Source organism: Lonchura striata, chromosome 12 (genome assembly GCF_050655825.1).
Source record: "Lonchura striata isolate lonStrDom1 chromosome 12, ASM5065582v1, whole genome shotgun sequence".
NCBI classification, from domain to species: Eukaryota; Metazoa; Chordata; class Aves; order Passeriformes; family Estrildidae; genus Lonchura; species Lonchura striata.
The window spans coordinates 9,487,805-9,502,425 of NC_140714.1; the positions used below are offsets into that span (position 1 = coordinate 9,487,805).

At 45.4% G+C, this 14,621-nt stretch overlaps 1 protein-coding gene across 5 annotated transcripts in view; it reads right to left on the reverse strand.

The window, feature by feature from the left end:
• The window catches only part of PLXNB1 (plexin B1), a 77,067-nt gene that overhangs the window by 46,360 nt on the left and 16,086 nt on the right, over positions 1 to 14,621 (reverse strand). For 2 of the 5 annotated variants that reach the window (XM_021531427.4, XM_085590442.1), the window contains one exon: positions 8,885 to 9,156. The exons of 1 other annotated variant lie outside the window; for it this stretch is intronic. The gene's annotated coding sequence lies outside the window, so the exon portion shown is untranslated. Of the gene's footprint in view, positions 1 to 8,884; positions 9,157 to 14,621 lie in introns of those variants that run through there. 2 more of the 5 variants (XM_021531442.4, XM_085590441.1) reach the window with 2 other exon arrangements.

The window sequence follows — 14,621 nt, forward strand, 5'->3', positions numbered from 1 at the left end:
GTGGGGTAATTAGGAAAGAAAACATGTATCCCATTATGCTGTCAAATGCTGAAGGAAGTTCTGATTCCCACATCTGAAAAAGGAGACAATAACAAAAGGGACAACAAAGATGACCAAAAGCATGAAGCAGCTTCCATATAAGGAGCAATCGAGCAGAGCAGGACTTTGGACAGACAAAGAAGCAACCACGAAGAAGATAAGGAAAAGTCAAGAGCTCTGAAACATGACAGTCAAGATGAAAAACATGGAGCTATCAATGGAGTTATATGGTTATACTACCATATTTTACAATGCAGAAACAAGAGAGCACTCACCAAAGTTACAGACAACTTTCCTAAGTCTGCTCAGGGACATTGTCACTGGATGTAGAATATTTCAAACAACATTTAAAATGCATAATTAAGTTGTAGGGCTCACTGCTGTAGGATGTCATGGAGACCAGAAACATAAACAAGTGAGAAGAGTGATTATATAAATTAAAGGAGAATAGATATAGTCAAGATCAGATGATGAGATACAGCTCTTCATGCCAAGCAGGGCCTTAAAGTGATGATGGTCATAAGCTAGGAGGCAAATGGAGCTGGGGGAGAATGAAAAAAAAAAAAAACAAAACCAAAACAAACCCACACATTATACATGCCCTGTTTCTTACAATCCTCATTAAAGCATCTGCTTCTGGATCTTGTCAAAGGCAGGACACTGAGCTACACAGAGCTTTGCAATTTGCCCCAGGAAGATATTCTATTTAAATTTCTATTTTATGGTACATTTATAGACTTTATTTATTTTTAAATATTAAGAATGTACTCTAGTCCTGCCTAATCACTCATTTCAAAGGCTGGCAGCCTAACCTCCCTGGCTGTTTCTGAAGGCAGTATCTCTCATGCTAACATTTAGATACCATCTAACTGAATCCTGACAGTGCAACACAAAAGTTAATGCACACCACGGGAAAGCAAATCCAGGACCAGAGCTACAGAGCACAGAAGTAGCAGATTTGAGTTAAGAGCACCCACAGTCCCTCTTTTGGGAACAGCTCTTCCCTGTCTGCCAGGCATTCGATGGAAACTCCTCACTCAGAGCGAACACAGCGGATCCGTGTGTGCCGTCGGAGCAGCCAAGCCTTGGGCAGCTCCCAGCAGAACCACGATTGCTAAAAGTAGGTCAGGACCATCCGTTCTAACCAGGGAGAAAGGAAAGCTGGAGCACACCAGACTGTTTGGTCAGGTACTACAGAAAACCTTCATCTGGGATTTCATCACTACTTCAAACAGATGTGATTCATATTTTACCGGCCTCCACCTCAAACAAGGCACACCTTCCCAACCACACTGCCCTCCCTGTCATTAGGGGCACCTCTCCCAGCTTCAGCAAGGATCCTCCTGTTCTCAGCTTTGCCTCCACCAGCTACAAAAGCCAGAATCCTATTCTGCCATAGCTGTTTTGTGCCAATTTCTATAAAGCAGAAATGCCCAGCTGCTTTATCCAGAAACAGCCAGGACAGCACACGATCTCAGTGTAATCACTTCTGCCTTAAAGTCTGTTTTCCTTGGCAGGATGCCCTGCAGAAGGGAGAGAGAAGATCTCTGCAAACAGCACATGCTTCCCAGAGGACAGGACTGTGACCCCTAACCAAGCTCTCACAGAGGCAAAGGCCACACCCCCAAGGCATCCAGCCTGGCCTTGGAGTAACCCAGCAAGAGAGAAGCTTCAAACATCCTATGAAACTCTTGTGAAAAAGCACCGGTCCTAGACTTTCACTCCAAGAGAAAACCTCATGGTCTCCATGCCAGCATTCAGCCCTGCAGGTTTGCACAGTGGAAGGGAGAACAGAGGCTCACCACAGAAGGAGTTCATGCCATCAGTGGTACAGACCACAAGCAGACACACAAGGACCACATCCCAAGCTCCACCATCCAGTTGTCAAGATGCAAATGTGAAATGTTAAGTACTGTAGCCTGTCTTGAATAAATAATTTTGCTCTGCAGACATTGAGCAGTGCAGGGTGCTCTGTACTGTTAAAGAACTAGTGTGCCCTGGGTGGACAAGAAGAATTCTTCTTGGTGTTTTCCTTCATTTCAAATAAAATTCACTTTTCTGTCCTCCCGTAATCTTCTGGAGAACCACACATCCTGACAGCAATTTCACAGTCTTCCCCTCTCACTCCAAGAGTGTCAGCAGTTCTGGCTGTAACTATGAATACAGGCTGTAACACGCAAATACATTTAATGCAATGCAGCCACATAAGTAGTACCTACCCCTCCCATCTAGAAGAGACACCAGAATAAACAGAACTCCACATCACTACCACAATCTGCTTGTGGTTTGCCTTCAAACCAAGATGAGGTATATTCTACCTTGTATTACTCAAGTTATGTTAAAGCATTATCAGAAATGACGCTTTGATCAATTATCTTCCATTAATTAGTGCCTCAGCCTGGAAGGTTCTCAGTCATCAGCCGTGAACTACTAGGCTCAATAGTCTGGCAGTTAGGTTACACAGGTTTGTTAGATAATGATCCAAACTGAGGTGACCAGACATTTTCTTCCACCTCAGGAAGGCAATGCCAAGGCCTTCACAAAGCCAGTAACAGATAACAACACACCATGCTGTTCACAAAGCCTGGGGACCTTCCCAAGCTTGGGAAGCTTCACACCTACATAACACATGTAAGGAACAACAGCTCTCACCACACTAGTTCAGAAGCCTGAACAGGTTGGGTGCAGACCTGAGAGCCAGGATCAACTTCACCCCAGTCTCAACAGCTCTGAACAAAGGCTGTCCCATGCAGGCTGGATATTCAGTGCTTTCAAATGGAGTCCAACATGGAATGGTGGCCCAGGAACCATCCATGAAGGGCATTCAAGGTGCACCTGGTTGGAGTCACAGGCTGGCAGCAGTCATGCAACCTTATTCTTCTACTGCACAACCACAGCCTTCCATGCTAGTCACTGCCCACACTTGGAAGTTTCTTGTTTCAAGGATAAAATTCAGAGCACCAAACTGCATATAGAGAGAGGTGAGAGAACTATTGCCGAGCACAGGTCACCAGGCAATGATCTCCATACTACACTGGGTCCACAGCCTGAAGGAGTGAAAATAAGCAACAGGAAAATTAAGTGGCAAAGGAAGCAGAAGCTGGGACCCTGCAGGATTTGGTACTTAGAGAAATAAACCATGTGGAGCAAGAGTTCTCCAGTTATTTTGTTAACATGCAGACATCTAGTCATGTCTTATCCAGAACAAGAAACTGCATAACAAGAAAAAAATTCCCAGTAAGAACTTTTATAGCTTCAAGTGGCTATAAGAAACATGAGTTTCTGTTCACTCATTAAGGAGACCATAACTTTTTCTGGCAAAATATTTGAGCTCCTGGTTCAGGGCTAAGAAAACTTCTTTGGTGCTGTCCTAGAGGCACAAGGGTTCAGAACCAGCTACCTGCTCATGAGAGCCATGAATTTTAAAGACTTTTTGGTTGAGACTGTTCTTCATCTGGTTTGCTACCCTCCCACCTGCACAGTCTGACAGTCACTGGCTGAGCAGGACTGACTGGCTCATTCTTTCCCCTTTCAGGGAAGCTCAGACCTTCACCCGAGGGTTGTAGAGATGCACTAAACAGGTCTGCAGTGCCAATCTGAAATGCAAACTGCACGAGCAGGAATTTCAGCCAGTATAACTGGCTGACTGTTGGCATTTCAAGACCTTGCTGCCTGCCAGGGTCACCCCTGGGCAAAAAAGTGCCCAGGAAACAGGAAAACCAGATTTACAGTAGTTTGTCAGGAACAGAACTGAGTTCTACAGCTGAGTGGCTGCTCCTCTGCTAGAAGGAGCAGCTAGACAGAACAGAGAGACTGGTAAGGAAACAAGGGAGAAGTATGAACATCTGTGCTAGAAGGATAAACCAGGATAGCCTGTGGTCACCACAGTTCTGTTTGCAGACTGTCCCAGTTCCAGGCAGCCCTCCTCTGTTATTTTAAACTGAGTATTCCACACACATGGCAGGGACTGTGCCTTCCTCTGGGAAAGGAAACGGTGTACTCTGCCACACACAGATAACTAATCAAAACCCCACAAAAGTGTGGCTCAGACAGCACTGTTCAGACTTACACATGGATCAAACTGAGTAATCAGCCACCCAACATCAACCCAGGAGTCCATGGTGGGGCTCACACAAATTTAGCATCATAAAAAAGTTTCAGTTTAAATCTTCTCAGGGCTTAGTGGGAAATACACTAGTTAAAATCATGGATCAACTAGGAATAGAAAAGATCACACTGGCTAAAGATGGGTTCAAACTAAAACTAATCTGGACAGACTATCTGGAGAACAGCAGACAGGTCCAGCACACACAGGAGCAAGCTGAGAGAGAATCACTGCTTGAGCCAAGCTACTGATGAAAACAATAACTGAGAAACTGAGAACAAACGAGGAAAGATACTGTGTAAATGGGGTAACAACTGAGCACATTGCTACCCTACAATGATGAGACTTAGGGTTTGGGACAGAAACTTCTTCCTGCATCAGAGTTGGCTAAATCAAGATAAAAGGGGAGCAATCAACAGGAAAGGAACTTCAGCCCCTTCACCTGGATTCTCCCTCAGCCCCAGGCCTGTCTGTATTCCCCACAGCTGTAATCTGAACACGCAACTCCTCAGCCACTCCATGGAGTAACGCTCACTACAGAACACGGTATATACACAAGACTGTTCCTGTATCCTTGGAGAGAGGCTATAGCCTCTCAAAGCACACCAACTCAGTTTTCAGTTGTAAGAGCCTGCCTCCAAGAATACACAGCACCATAGTTCCGCTACCGGTCAGCTCTGCATAGCTGTTCCCCAGGGATCACAGAAGCAAAGTTAGTCAACAAAAAGTTTTAAATCTCCCACCCCCAAAACTCAAAACAGCAGAGACTACGTCTCCAGACACAAAACAACATACAGCCTGAACTTGTTCTCTTCTTTCTGAAATTAAAATTTCAAAGGAACAACTAGGGCTGTTCTGTACTGTGCCCTCTGCACATTTGGGCAAGCACATAAAACCAACTGCAAGAGCTGGCTTTCAAGGGTGAAGCATCTAGAAGAGAGCCCTGTTTTTGAGTTATTTTTAAATGTTTAGACAGGACCTAAAATAGGACCAGTGTTTTGAGTACTTCTGAAGAGTATGAACTCACGTAGGCCATGACATTTTTAGTTTGAAAAAGCTTTGGAACAGAGGTTTTACTGTTCATGCATCAGCTTATCACCCATTTTAGCTCAAGTTAGAGTCCATTACAAAGCAAGAAACACCCTTTCAAAGGAGGCAAATTAACACGAATAAGATGTAGGCTAACAGCCAAGGCAGTCTCTGTATCTCAATAAAACCTACCACCCCATAATAGCAGGAACAGCATTTGCCACAGAGAAAAGGGGAAAGTCAGCTTCTCTGCTTACAATATTAATCTTCACACCACTTTCCCTACCTGTGTAGTTTCTAGACATACACTCTCCGCCACTCTTCAAATTCAAGTCAACAGCCTGCAGACTCCAGCAGCCCAAGGCAGTGCCTTCAGCAATCAAGAGGTGCATGTTGTACATGACAAGCAGCACAAAACCAACCTAGAACACAAGCTGTGCCAGTCTCTTTTTTTAACAAATTTATTAGCATCCCCCCTCCCACCCCATGCTGACAAACCAGGCTGCACTTGTCTGGCTCTGGCCTGAAACAACAGACTGAAGCAAACCCATACTAGAACTTTACCTCCCTGAATACTCTCCCAGGCTTCAATAATGAGCAGCTCAGCGACTTCTTGGGATAAAAGTGGCTTCCATGCATTTAGTAACCTTCATTAACTCCTCTTTCTACAGACCTGTCCCATGTCCTCACATACACACAAATATTTAGCATTCACAAACATCCTGTGACAAGAAGCTTCCCATGTTAACTACACACATTAAGGACTAAGCTGTTACTTGGTTTTAAGCTTACTCCATGCTGTCTTCATGCAACACCTTATTCATACTTCTAATGGAAAAGGAGGGAAGAAAAAGCTGCTACGCCTCTAAACATTCCAGGTGATTCAGGAATTGAAGGTAACTGCCATTTATTGTTTTTCAGGTGGAAGAATCCCAACTTATTCTGTTGTGCTTTCTATGGAAGGTAACACTCACTTCTGTTAATTGTTGCTGCTGTTCCAGTTTTAAAAATTGAAGATACCTCCATTAAGATGGCAATGGTTTTCCTAAAGCTGTAGAAAACTCAACTTTCATAAGAGCTGGAGGAGTTAGTGTGATGGTTATCAAATACAGCAGGGATTCCCCAAATCTATAGTGAATTGCTCATCTGGTAGTTCTCTGTTAAAATATTCTGCCTAACTCCTTAAACTGAGTTTGTTCAAAAGCAAGTTTACTTTCAAGCCACAGCATTCAGCTGCATCCTTCTTCCAGCAGAACAGGGTGTATTTTTAAAAAAACTTTCTTTCCCTGTTAAGTTTTTTGAAAATACAAATTATCTAATGGTTGAATCAGCCTACCATGATGGAGGGTAGATCCCTCACATGATTGTGTGCCAGAGCTTTATTTGGTCATACATTCTTCATGAACATTTAAATCCAGCAGTTTTTCCTCATGTATGGGCACAGTCTTTATAGATTTCCTGACACTACACAGAAAAATATGGTTACCAGGCCTTGTTCTGCAGAGTAATGTAAGAATATTTGGGTTTGGAGACTGTTTGTATCGTGACTCCCAAAAATCCTGAGTGATTTCTTTCACAAATGCAGTAACCCTAATTGCTTCCCACAGTCTTTATGAGATATTGAACTTTGTTAATAATACATGCTTAGCTGACTAAGCAACCTCAACTTTCCTGTCAGGCTGAAATAATTTTCCTGGCTTTACTCTGTTCTTTGCCAGTTTTACTATTAAGAGTCAAAAAAGTGTTTTTAAAGATGCGGATATGTAGAAGTATAACTAGAATTAAAAAAGAGAAAGAAGGACATTAAACCCAACAGAACAATATATTACCTACAGTTACAATACTTGCTGCTAACAGCTTCTTAAAAATATAAACCTACCCCACAATTTAGGGTTTTGAACCACACACTAAGGGTTAGAAGGAACACCTCACCCCATAAATGGCCCATAACTGGTCCTGACAAAAAAAAGAACCCTTCTTCCAAGGTTCTGTGAGCACCTGAGGTGTTTTCAGAGGCAAAGGTGAATGTTTCTCCTGAAGAATTTTTGCCTTGCACACAGCACTGCAGTTGTGTATTTATCTTTATTCTTAAAAACTGGTGGTGCACAGAAAATAGGGCAGAAAATCAGTCCCTGAACTAAAAGGGAGGGAAGAGAAAGGAACAAGTAACACTCTCCTAGGTAACACCAAGTCGCTACTCCGGCTGCACAGGAATGAAGTTGAGCACGACTCAGATAATAACCGTAACTCACATTTCAGAAGTTAGTTTGTTCAGACATGATCTTTCACACTTAAAGGTACTAAAAAGCATGTCCTCTAGTGTACTTCTGCTGGGGCACTTTTTCAATAGGATCTGGAAAGAATCACCTCAATATCTCAAAGAATACAACATACAATCCTCTGGCCTCCTTATGATGTTGGGTTTTTTTATGTACCCTGAAAGCATGGATACAGAAGAGACTGGCCTGAATTCAAGTCATCTCAAGTACTTACTCATTCCCTATTTCAAACAGCTTTGATTTAGTGGTTTTACTGGAACTACCCAGAGCAATTCAAAACTGAGGCAACCAGACTCTCCAATCTTTGTACATTTGTTGTATGTATTCAGGATTTATTCTTGGATGCTCTAGATTGAAAGAGATTTTTCTGAAAACTTGCTCTTTATTATCTAAGAGTTCCATCCAGGTCTACTACCAAACTGAAATATACAGGTTGCACCCCAGAGAGGTTTGGGCTGGGGTTGCTGTCTCACTTTGTTAATTGTTTTTATTTCTGCTGATTTCATTTCTCCTAAAGTTATAGCTGCAAGTCCAACAAGCAGACATGTTTCTGATGAAGGGCTCCTGTACTCCCAGTGCTCTAACGTGATACTCATCTCCCCAGTGCAAGTCAGTGACTCATGCACATCAGCTCCTAGTATCCAGGTGCCAGGGTTTCACTTCCCAGCCAGAAGTTCATGCAGACTTGCAGAACTCCAGCAACTTATTCAGTCTGGGATCTCTGGTGTACCACCCTACATTTGATATTCAAATTCCCATATTCAAATTCCATGTATTCACCTAAGGAGTGCTTCATCAGGCAAACTGACAGCGGAGTTGTAACTATCCTGTCTAACAGGAAGCAGCCTGAAAGAATTCAGTTTCAGGGAGACATTTCTTCAAGGGTCTACAGCTGTCAACACCACAAAGCTCAGCCAGTGCAAAGCAGCTCATCACACTCCATGGTGACTGACAGACAGAGATGAACATCACTCCTGCTCCAGGAGTCTGTCTTCAGATTTGGTAACACTTAGTGGCCCATTTATACTTAGTGATCACTATCAGAAACTCATGGTTTTGTTTTGGATTTTTGGTTTGTTTCTGTCTGTAGGTTAAATTAATTCACTTCTACAGAAAACTCAAAGTTCAGAAGTAATTTTTATATTTCAAGTGCAGCACCAGAGGTGCCAAGAAGACTTGTAAAAGGTGTGCAGTGGCCTGACTTTGGTAGCATTGCAACCCACAATTCCCAATCATTCTCTCAAGAAAGTTAGGGTGACAAAAGAAAAAATGACAGGCAAATATGCAACTTCTGGAGTAAATATATCTGCTGTAAGCAGATATACAGAGCTTCTGTTGAAGAGATGTCTTTCATCCACAGGATTTCCCTGCATAAAGAGAATGCTCCCTTTGCAAAGGGAACAAGTGAACACTCCCACATCCAGCCACTCACTCTTTCCAGTAGACCACGTGCCTGGAGAACTCGTCCAACTAATCACAGGTGGTACAGTTGGTCAGGTGGGTTCGTCACGCAGCAGCATCCAGAGGCTGCCCAGCATGACAGTGGCCACCCTCAGGGAGATGATCAGGAACAAGGAGGAGCCCAGCAGGCTGCAGCTGTCCATGGGCATCCCAGTGCTGACTCCGGGCACATTTTGCTTACCATCTGGACTCTTGGGAACGTTGAGACACCTTCATTTCTCTTACTGAAGGGTGTGCCTCAAGCTGGAAAAAACAACAGAGCATGAAATGCAAAGACTATTTTTCCAATAAATTAAATCTGTTTCACTTGACTCCCACTGTGGTTCCCTTCCTCCGAGAAGGCATGGTCTGGCCAGCTGCACAAAGTCCAGGCAGCCCTGGGAAAACAATGGGATCTTTCTTGCCAGAACCAGCCTTCCTGTTCACCCTTCTAACCATGGCAGGGAAGACACCCCCAGTGGGTCTGCGGAGGAGAGGAGTCTGTTGGCATAGCAACTGCACACGCTAACTCTCTGCTAATGAACAGGGATAAAATGTTTTGTACTCATTAGGAAAAATACAGACACATTCCTGATTGGTGAGTAATGTCTCTGCCTCTGGGAGATTAGCTCAGAGCTGCACAGCCTGAAACAGCCTCAATTCAGCCCACTGCAGTGCTTCCCCTGAACAGCCACTCTCTAAGGACCTCACATCTCTTAAGGGAAAGCCCACAGAGCCTTCTGCAGCACTTTGCCTTTGGGCCTGAGACAGCTCAAGGCGAGAATAATGAGAAGAGGCTGGACAGGAGCAAATGGGAACAGGCACAATGGGAACACAGCCCCTGTCCCTGCAGGGGAGCCAGCTCTCGCTGGTGCCTTTGCTGCACCTGAGTCCCAAGCTACCCCGCAGCCAGTGAGAGTTTCTCTTCGTGCATCCACTGCAGGTCTGTGTTACACAGGGCTCAGATCAGCCTGGGACTCCAGCTCCCACTCCAGCCACATTTTCCAGTGCTGGGTGAATAAATGGACAGAGCAAAGAGCTGCAGAACACTTGAGAGCAGAGCTCGGCAACCATTATTAGGAGCCTAGCTGCAGAAAAGACAACTAGGGCTCCTGCCTACCAGTCTTTATTAGGATTTTGGCAATAACAATCAACAAGATCCACCATGAGTCTGGTATTTGCAGAATATTTGCACCCTGTTGTTTTACCACTAAGGTCTATAACTGGGTGCTAACCCACGCTACACAAAGCCTCTGCCCACACAGGCAACACTTCCCAAACCCTCTCCCCTCCAGATCCTCCTGCCACAGAAGCCAGCACAGCAAGTGGGAGGATCACAGTACTTCGTTCTTTGTAAAGGAGATCTGGGGCAGATGCAAAGACAGACACCCCATGCACAAGCAAAAATCCAGTCTCTAACCACAGCTTTGCCAGGCTTTTGGCATAACCTGGTCTATACAGCACAAACACAGCCCATCAGAATCAAACTGTGTGACTGCACTCTGAGCCCACAGTACATCTCTCCTTTATGCTGCTACTGGGACCCATTTGCTCACAGCAGTTCACTTTGCCTTGAATTCAAAAACTGTTGAGAATAGGGACTGCACACAGACCTCAGAGGGGACTTCGTTGTCTTTCTAGGGGCTGAACAGGCACACAAACTCCCTTCTCCCTCTGGTGGGAGATAGGTGCTGACTGGGATTAGTACCTCACGCAGACACACACAGCTCCACAGCAAACCAGGATGTTGCAAAACTCTTGCTCTCCAACAGCCCTGCCCTGCTGATGGAGAGAGTGGGATTTAGGCTCACAGGTAGCTGCAGGCTGTGCTCTGAGTACTTACTAACTGCCTTACCCAGCCTCTCAGACTTTCACCTGCCCTTTTCCTGCTCCTCAGGACTTCAAACACCTCAACTCAGCAGCTCAAAGTGATGCAGGAGGAGAAGGCAGAGTCAGCATCGGGAAGAAAGGACTCTGCTCCCTTGTGCCTTTGAGAAACCAGGGAACCCAGCGCTGCTGCTCTCCCTCAGCCACAAAACCTGGGTGTTAACCTGTGCTGTGATCTGCCCATAGGACTGCTCGGGCTTCATTTCTACTTCATGTCCTTCCAGCTGAGAATTCTGTTATTTCAGTCCTTAGGCAGGCACTTTGCACTGCCTGCAAAGCCATCTCTCTTTGCCTAAAGGAGAGAAACAACCCAGGCTCTTGCCCAGCAGCGACAGAGCCCGGCCTTGGCTGGCAGCCCCTGCCCAGCCTGCCGTGAAGCCAGATCAGCCCAAGGCCAGAGGGGCCGGGGTGCTGCTTTCCAGCCTCCAGGCATTTCACTTGTTCCAGGCGATCCCTCCCCCAGCCCTCAGAAAGGAAAAGCCGTGGGAATGGAGCTCAACACCCCGAAGCAGGCTCACACCCGGGCGGTGAGGAGCTTAACTCCCTGCGTGCCGGCGGGCAGGACCTGGGGCATCCCGGCCCCGCCACCACAGCCCCAGCGAGGGGACACACCTGCCACTCGGCCAGCACACTCCCTCTCGCTTTCCCAGGACGCTCATCATTCCTGCAGCTCTATTTTCCAGCGTTTCCATCCTCCACCAGCTCACAGCCAGCAAGCCACAAGAGGAAAGCCCTTTTTTTTCCATCTTTCCACTCTCCCAGCAGGCCCCAGAGGCTGCCCACTTAACAAAAAGTTATCTTTACCATGTCATCAAGGCACTTTTCCTCCCTTCTGCCCCACGTGCTGCGGTACAAAGCCGCCCTCGTGGGCGCAGAGCCTGCGGTCAGCCATCAGCCAGCATGTCAGGAGTTAAGTTCGCATTTCCATTCTCCTGACCTGCACCAACGCTGGCTGAATATCGAGCTATTCTTTGCAGCTTGATAAAGCATGAGAAAGCTAAAGGCCTCACACACTCCTCTTTTCACAGCTTGGCCTGCTGCCCACAAGCTGTCACTCGCTGGCACCCAGGGCAAAGAGAGAGAGGAGGCCAAACTGCAGCCAGCTGCAATGAATCACTCGCTCCCCGTCCCTCCTCCCCAGGGAGCCCGGGTCCCTCCTTCCGGCAAGGGGATAATGTCTGCTGCCTGCGCTGCCTTCTTTCACAGAAAAAGCCATCCTGGGCCGGGGGGGAGCTCCTACTGCAAAAAGCTGCTGCCACAAAAAAGCACACAGCAGCTCCCAGCAAGACTGAAGAACAAGGATTTCTGCTCAGCAGCTGGATGGGAAGGCACGGCTGCAAGTGTTCAGCACAAACACCACTTAAAAAATCTGAAGTTGGTCATTTGTCTAAATTGCAGGAAATTCTGGAGGAAGGCTCAGGCACAGAATCTGATTTGAAGGAGACTCTTTATGTCCCACTCATGCAATATTTATTTCGGGGACTGATTTCCATTCAGTCCCTTCCTGGCTGCCCTTTTCCTTCTCACTATACCCGGCCCATTTACCAGGTTTCAGTCAAGCTCTCTCAATCAACACCACTATCCCCTCAAGTTTATTTTGATGGATTCCATCACACAAACTGCTTCCACACATTACAATTTGTTCTTCATTTTTAACACAAAACAGCAGAGGAAAATGTTCAGATCTCAGGGTCACTGGCATCCCAGACAAAAAATGTAGCCAAGAAGGCACAGAAGACCAAGGTCATCACATGCATTTCTTGCGCTATAGACCCACATTTGGAGAGCAGTGCTTTCAAAATGTAAAGATGTCCAAGCCTTTGCAAGGTCAAGATGTCAGCTGTTTGCTTGCTGAGAAAGGGGATATTCTTCAGTAAAACACATGCAAACTCAACCCCTCTCCTTCAGCCAAAGCATGAGCTGAACAGTGGCATGTGGATCCACATGGCACTTGGATACCTCCATCCACTTGTTTCTGTCTCCTGCAAAGGATAACTTTGCTGCACAGTAGCCAGTCCCTGCTCAACACCTGCATCTCTCCCAGTACAGAGAAAGGAGCTGCAAAATGCAGTTTTATTGAAAAGAGCCCCAAGCCCTGCAAAGGCAAATTCCCATTACCTCCAGGGCAAGATGAGAGGCTGCTTTAGCAACAGCATGTGCTACCATGTCCAGCATCCCTCTTCTCCCACTAGCACTATCCCAGTGCCTCATATCCCTAAAAGCCATAATCTCTGCCCCCCTTTCCTACCAAGGTAGCCATTGAGGCTCCAAATTCAGCGTACCTGTCTGGTAGTGTGATTCAAATTCAGCCAGTGTGAGAGCAGGATTAAATAAATTCCTCTTATCTCTTCCTGCACTTGCAAGGTGATGAGGGAAGAAAGAGCTACACAGTTCCCACCTGGCAGACAGTGTGTATTCAAACAGTGAGAAACTCATCAAGTTTGTTTGGATGACAGAGGTGATCCACAAAGGCTTTTATTATTGTTGTTGTTTGGGCTTTCAGGTTGTTTGTTTTTACAAAATCTGAAAAAGTACAAAACAAAACCACAAAAAGAAACATTTTTTTTGAGAGAAATGGAAAGACCTTCACTATTCCTACAGCCACCTTAATCAAAAACTAAAATACATCTTAAAAACACTCTTCCAAGGGTGCAAGTTGTCAAGAATCACAAGTAATCACAGTCAATGCCACTTTATCACATTCTCTGCCAGATGACACTATGTCATATATGGATTATGTCATACATGACTATGTATGGATTTCCCCTTGTGATACATTTATAGCACTTTGTAAGGTTTCTCCTGCACTCTTGTACATCTACATCAGCAAGCATCTCCTCCACAACACCTGCAGCTACAAAATGAGTACATTGAAAAGGTTATTACACTGAGCACTCATAAGTTAGCAAACTCCGGAACCCAGGTTACCACTTGTGCAAATGAAATACAAAACACTCCCTAACCATACTCACACACACTGCTCTGCTGTGGGAATGCCAGCTCGTCCAGCATTGCTCCCCTCCTCTGACGGAAGGATCTCTAAATGCAAAGCTTAATAGAAACAGTTAATATCCTGAGTGTGGCTCTGAGCCATCTGAGCTCTGTGTGTAATATAATCAGGTTCATAATGCCCAGAATAGCACTCTGGAGCCCTAGCACAGACTAAGACCTCACTGTATTAAGTGTTGTGTAGATAGTTGCAGTGGTGCCTTTTTCTCTTCTGTAAAATTACTGAGTGCCATATACAGGAACCAACCATAACCCATATTTTACAGAAGTTGGGACACAGGAGAGCAATGTACACTTTTCAAATGTCTTTTTTTGGCAGCTAAATCAAGTTAGTATTTTCACAGACACACTGAGGGAGGGAAGGGAACACTGAGGTTACTCTCTCTCCAGAGCAGACAGGCAAAAGCCTAGTTCAGCCAAAGCTCACTGAGGCTCTTTATGTTCCTGTCCAGTGACAGAGGTCACTTGTCGAAGCCTGAACCAGATCTGGTACAGGGCTGCCTGCTAAGCACGCTGGCAAAAGGATCTGAGCTATACCCTTCTCTGCAGTTGTTTGTGTTTCTTCAGGAACACCAACAACCTGGAGTCTGTCCCAACACTGCTTTCACTGCCTTTGCTAAAAACTTGCCTTTTAGCTCCAAAGTAAAATTTGTCTTGAATTCTTTGTGCTCGGAAGAAAGAAATCCCATACACAGGATCATGAAGAAAGTGATTGCATGTGCTTGCCAAATTACTTCACTTATGTAAATCCTAATTTTCAGTACAGATTCCAGGATACTTTCCTACCATATATACAGGTTAGATCTATGTTTGAACTGATTACCCTTTGATGC